Source organism: Lissotriton helveticus, chromosome 4_1, assembly GCF_964261635.1.
Source record: "Lissotriton helveticus chromosome 4_1, aLisHel1.1, whole genome shotgun sequence".
Classification (NCBI taxonomy): Eukaryota; Metazoa; Chordata; class Amphibia; order Caudata; family Salamandridae; genus Lissotriton; species Lissotriton helveticus.
In genome coordinates, this window is record NC_136063.1 from 49,917,928 (window position 1) to 49,925,166 (window position 7,239).

Here is a 7,239-nt window from a genome sequence, read left to right on the forward strand (position 1 = left end):
ACCACGGAAAACCCAGACACCTCAATAGCAGCCCTAATGACCACCATTGAGGAATACGCACATGCCTCGGGATACAAACTCAATAGAGACAAAATCAGAATGCAAACCCCTAAACATATTCACCCCTAAGGCAGTGCTATGTAACTCTGGGCTGAAATGGCAAACTAAGGCCTTGAAATACCTCGGACTACACTTGGAGAGAGATCTTAAGACAACTCTGGACCACAATGAGAGTACATTCCTAACCAAAGTAAAGGACAAACTCGAATCATGGTCCCGGAGATACATAAGCTGGTGGGGGAGGGTTGAAACAATTAAAATGATGATAGCACCCCTGATAATCTATCTGCTTAGCATGCTGCCATTAATAACCACAGAAGATTTCAACAAAAAAATTAACGCCATGATAAACAAATTCCTATTGAAAAGCAAAAAGCCAAGAATAAGCCTACAGGAACTACAGCTACACAAAAGTCAACCTCACAAACTTCAAAATATTCCGGACGGCTTGCCTCGCCAAAGAGAAAATACAATGGCTCACACAACAGCAAGACTACACACCGGTGTGGCTAACTATAGAGAGAGAGGTGCTGAATGGCCTAGACCCCCTGGCCCTACTTACGGCCTATAAGGACCCAGGAGCAAGAAACCCTATACTCAAAAACACCAGAGACGCTCTCCTCAGGGTAGACAAAAAGATGGAAAACACAATAAAAGGATCGAAATGGGAATCCATATGGTTCAACACAAAAATAAAATACAGAGATAGAGTACTAGACACACCGGCCTGGTACGCGCGGGGCATCTCCACCCCTAATCAAATCGAAAAGCTGAACAACCCTCTTACCTTTGACACTGTTAAACATCTCCATAGTCTACCAACCATAGAATTCTATACCTTTCCAAAGATAAGAGCGGCCTTCAACAGAGCAGGACTAAACAAAATAACACCTTCAATCTTCCAATACTCAGAAAACCTAAACAAAATAGGCTACCAAACCTCGCTCCTGTATAAACTCCTAAGCCCAACCACATCAAGACTAACTGCCAAGACACTAGAGTACTGGGAAAGCCAACAAAACAGACGCTTTAATGACAAAGACAAAACCAGACTGTGGAACTCTGCAACCACAAACAAAGTTACCCCAATCCTATCACAAACAAAATATTGGCTGCTCCACAAAACATACTGGACCCCCGCCAGGCTGGCTACAGTAGGAATCCTAGACAATGACCTCTGTTGGAATTGTCATAGAGAAAAAGGGGATCTAGCACACCTCATCTTCCACTGCCCCAAAGTGAAGACATTCTGGGAAAGAATAAATCACTTCCTGGCAGAAACAGTGGGATTCCGTATGCAAAAAGACTTTGCAGGGATAGTGGCAGGCTTTATGAGTCAGGAGGCCCAATCCAAAGAAGACAGCGAGTTGATAGACATACTACTCACAGTGGCAGTGAAAACAATCCTAGCCAACTGGAAGGACACTACGAAGGCCTCCTTCAAAAGCTGGTTCAATTGGATCACCTTCCTCAGAGGGGCCCACAACATAACCATAAAACAGCGACCAAACTCTGACAGGAAAGGAGAAATGTGGAACACCCTAGACAAATATCTCAACTCACAACAACCACCCTAGACAAAGCACAAAAGAAAGACATCACAACCCCCAAGACGCACCTATACTGACAGTCAGTCAGGAAGGCTCCCAAGCTAGTATGCCGAACCACCACATTAGTAAACAACACAAAATGCCCAAACCACAGTTACTCAATACAATTTTTTGATATAGGGTAAGAAACACTTTATTATCGCTTCCCTGGACACCATTATTTTGTGTCAATCATTTTGTATTTTCTATAATTTGAAAAAATTGCTGACAGAAAAAAGACATTGATTGCAAATATTTATCAATCAATCAATCAATCAAAGCATTTATATAGCGCATTACTCACCCGGAGGGTCTCAAGGTGCTAGGGGAGGGGGGGTCCGCTACTGCTCGAACAGCCAGGTCTTGAGCTGCTTCCTGAAGGCAAGGTGGTCCTGGGTCAGGCGGAGGTGGGTCGGGAGGGAGTTCCAAGTCTTGGCGGCCAGGTAGGAGAAGGACCTTCCTCCTGTGGTGGCTCTTCGGATGCGGGGGACGGAGGCGAGGGTGTGGCTGATCGATCGAAGCTGGCGTGTGGGAGCGTAGAAGTTGAGGCGGCTGTTGAGGTATCCTGGGCCTTGGTTGTGTAGGGCTTTGTATGCGTGGGTGAGGAGACGGAAGGTGATTCTCTTGTTGACCGGGAGCCAGTGCAGATCTCTCAGGTGTCCGGAGATGTGGCTGCGTCGGGGGATGTCCAGGATGAGTCGTGCTGAGGCGTTCTGAATCCACTGGAGTCTCTTCTGGAGTTTGGCGGTGGTTCCGGCGTAGAGGGAGTTGCCGTAGTCCAGACGGCTGGTGACGAGGGCCTGGGTGACCGTCTTCCTGGTCTCGGTGGGGATCCACCGGAAGATCTTACGTAGCATGCGCAGGATGTTGAAGCACGACGAGGAGACGGCGTTGACTTGTCTGGTCATGGAGAGGGAGGAGTCCAGGATGAAGCCCAGGTTGTGTGCGTGGTCGGTTGGTTTGGGTGCGCTGCCCAGGGCGGGGGGCCACCAGGAGTCGTCCCAGGCGGAGGGTGAAGATCCCAGGATGAGGACTTCCGTCTTGTCCGAATTCAGTTTCAGGCGGCTGTTCATCATCCACTTGGCTATGTCTGTCATCCCTTTGTGTAGGTTGGCTCTGGCGGTGGCGGGGTCGTTGGTGAGGGAGAGGATCAGCTGGGTGTCGTCGGCGTAGGAGATGATGTTGAGGTTGTGTTGGCGTGCGATGGCTGCGAGGGGGCTCATGTAGACGTTGAAGAGGGTTGGGCTGAGCGAGGAGCCTTGTGGAACGCCGCAGATGACTTTGGTGGCTTTTGATCTGAACGGGGGGAGGTGGACTCTCTGTGTCCTTCCGGCGAGGAACGGGATGATCCATTCCAGTGACTTCTCCTGGATTCCGACGTTGCTGAGGCGCCGCACTAGGGTATGGTGGCAGACAGTGTCGAAGGCCGCGGAGAGGTCTAGGAGGATGATAAAAGCACTCAAAATCCAAGAGTAGTTGTAGAGTAGCTTTAATATGCAACCCATCAACAAGCACAGCAACAGCAACTGACCCAGCAATTGAAATGTCATCATTTTAACAATGATGTAATCAGCTAGGAGATTCTTAAAGATACAGCAACATAACACATCCCCTTTACATAAAAGAAATAAAATAAAACTTGAAAACAGCGTAGAGTAACAAAAGAGAAATACGAGCAATAAAATCTTAACGCATCACAAAATCATTGAACTTCCTGGGAAGCTGTAAGGTCCTCCTAGGAGAAGCTCTTACGAAACCAGAAGAAGGAGCAGCACTAGGATTACTGGAAACATTGGGAGGAGCAGCACTAGTATTATCGAAGCATCGGGAACCACTCTTGAAGTGATCCTTGACATCATTGCACTTGGCAAGCTTAGACATATTCCAAGTGCAACCGTTATCCAAAGTGACAACATTTTTCCTAATGGAAACAATGGTGAAAGGACCAATGAAGTTTGAAACACCCTTGTGACCAAATTTAGGTTTTTTCACAAGCACACAATCCCCCACATTCCATTTCCTAGATTTGACAACCATCCTAGCATCATAACGTTGTTTATATTTCTGCTGATAGTTTGTCAAAGCCTCTCTCCTTCTCACTACCTTTTCAGCACTGTCACTACAAACTCTCTCCGGAAGCCACGTAGGATTCAGCTTACAGCAAGCTAGTCTCCCCCTCAAAGCCTCAAAAGGAGATCTCTGCATGACAGCATTAGGAGTCGTTCGATGTGCCCACCACGTCTCCCTCAAAACACTGGCAAAAGAGACTTTAGACTCCAAAGCCCTCTGTGCACAAATCTTCACCACTCTATTCATCCTTTCTGTGAGACCATTCGCCTGAGGAGAATAAAGAACTGTTTTTTGATGGATGATTCCCAGGTTACTCAAAAAACAACTCATCTCATTGGATGTGAATTGTACACCATTGTCAGTGAGTAAGAATTTAGGCACACCTTCAGACATAAACACTTCTTTCAAAAATTCAATAACAGTCCTGGAATTTACCACACTCATACATTTGGAAACCACCCATTTGGAAGTGTAGTCCACCAACAACACAACAAATCTCTCATGAGAAGGCATAAGTTCAAACGGACCTGCAATATCTAACCCTAACTTTGTCCAAACAGTAGCAGGAACCTCAACAGGAGAAAGCGGGGCTTGACTGGAGGTACGTGATTTGTCATTGACAGCACACAAATGACAATCTTTGACTACAGATTCCACCATTCGATCCATACCAGGCCACCAGTACCTTTCTCTAATCCGAGCCTTTGTGAGATTTCTTCCTAAATGCCCTTCGTGAGCAAGATTAACAACTTTTTCTCTTAGGCTATTTGGAGGCACGAATCTGTCACCTCTCATTAAATTATCTTGAAAAATAGACAAATCATCCTTTACTGTCCAATAAGGCTTTAAATCACACTCAAGAATGTCATAGTTGGGCCAACCATTCTTGATGACATTTTTTAATAAACGAAAAATGACGTCATCCTCGACACACTGTAACCATGTCTCCTTGGATATGCTAGACTCCAATATCCAATTTATACATGTGGTGACACCATCAGCAACACAATCTCTTTGAACTGGAAGACGTGATAAACAATCAGCAGGCTTATTATTCTGTCCAGGAATGTACTGCACCCTGAAATTATACTCCTGCAAGCCTTCACTCCATCTTTTTAACCTGGGAGTCATATGGTCACTCTGATGACAAGAGAAGATTTGAACCAAGGGACGATGATCAGATTTCACAATAAACGGTATCCCCCATAAATAAAATTTGAAGTGAAGTACAGACCAAAATACTGCCAACGCTTCCCTTTCGATACATGAATAATTGAACTCAGCTTCCCTTAAGGCTCTTGAGGCGAAAGCTACAACAACTTCCTCTCCATTCACAACCTGGGAAAGTACAGCACCCAAACCTTTAAGACTGGCATCAGTTGTCAAAATAGTCTTAAGTTTTGCGTCAAAATGGCCTAGAGTAGGCATGTTACCAATTTCCTTCTTCACCAACTGGAAAGCTTTGTCACAGTCAACAGACCACAAAAAATGAACACCTTTCTTCAAGAGAGACCTTATGGGCTCAACAAGACTGGCAAAACCCTTCACAAACTTGGAATAAAATTCTGCCATTCCCAGAAAAGATTTAACTTGATCTTTGTCAACAGGTGTAGGTGCATTAACAATACTCTCCGCCAATTCTAATTTGGGTTGAATTCCGCTCCCAGAGATGACATGTCCCAAATACGTGACTGACTCCAAACCAATGCGACACTTTTCTTTCTTGACAGTAAGACCACTAGCATTTAACTTATCCAAAACTGATCTCAACACCTTATCATGCTGACTCTCATCCATTTCATGAACCAAAATATCGTCTTGAAAAAACATTACGTTGGTGAGGCTGCCAAGAACCATTTTCATCACCCTTTGAAAACACGCAGCAGCCGAAGCTAGACCAAAAGGCATCCTTAAGAAATGATAAGCCCCCAACGGTGTGACAAAAGATGTCAAATGCCTAGAATCCTTATGTAAAACAATTTGGTGATAGGCAGAGGAAAGGTCAAGAACACTGAATATCTTTGCTCCTTTCAAGATACTAATACTCTCTGCTATGTTGGGCAACGGTTGCCTGTCCACCCAGATCCATTCGTTCAAACCACGCAAATCCACACACATTCTGATCGATTTCCCACCATCCTTGGGTGCCAAAACTACTGGACTTAACCACTCAGAGGACTCTATCTCTTCAATCACCTTGAGATTCAACAATCTCTCAATCTCAAGTTTCAGAGGCTCCAGCATCATATTAGGTACTTTCCTGACCTTGTGTACACATGGTTTGGCAGACTTTTTAAGAATGATTCTGTGTTCGAATCCCTTCAAACACCCCAAGGTGTCAGAAAATACTTTAGGATAATCAAGAAAATACTTGTCAGATCTACTCATAAAATTTATCTGAGTGGGAGGCAAACTAGAAAGGAAGTCTTCCATCAGCATGACTTGGTTCTTGGGATCTACGGCCCCAGGGTTAAGAATAATGCCTAGATCATGCTGATGTCGCCATCCCAGCAAATTGTCACCTCTGACAGCAATATAAACCTTGCCATTGATACTCTTACCTCTGAAGGAGATGTTAGCTACAGTGTATCCTATTTCTATTTTTGACTTGTTATAACTTAGAGGAGAAATGTCAGAAGGTAAAAGTTGAACATTTTCTAAACCTACCACTTCATCCCAAATCTTGTTTCCAATCAGTGTAAAAGGAGACCCAGAGTCCGCCATGAGCTTAAATCCAAACTTGTCAATTCTTATATCACAAAATGGCATATAAATATGTTCTGTGTCAACCAACTCATTCTTAACATTAGAAACTACAACAGTACGTACAATATACGAATTAGATTAATTGGTGTCTCTCTTCTTACCAGACCTACACACACGTGCATAGTGTCCTTTAATCCCACAGTTATTAAAAATGCTGTCTTTTGCATAACAGTTGGGGAAATTAGAAGTGTGAGCAAAACTCCCACACCTAAAACATCGCATTATCTGGCTGTTAAAAGAAGGACGTTGTTGACGATATTCACGTTCCTTAGATGAAGAAGTTTCATTAGAAACAGAAGGACGAATATCAAAGGAACTTTTCTGAGAAACTGAAGTCTTTTGAAGTGGTTTGTTTTTAGAGCTAACACTAACTTTGGCAACTTCTTCAAAACACTCACTAGCAAATTCCTCTTCTTCTAACATATGCACAGAGTCAGGAATTATTTTTTTATTCTCACTAACAGTATGACTTTCATCTTCCTTGTTTTTCCTTATTTCCTTGACCCATGTAGAGGTGTTCTCCATACCTTCGACAATACTTACAGCTTCTTTTAAAGTGGGATTTTTAGATAACAACTTTTCTTGGACCCTAGAGCTGTTCGTGCATCGAACAAGTTGATCTATGACCAGAGATTCAGCCAATTCTCCAAAGTCACAGGTACGGGAAAGAGTTTTCAATGCAGCAACATATGTCCCAACAAGTTCACGAGAACCTTGGACACGAGTAAAGAATCTATGTCGTTCTAACACGACA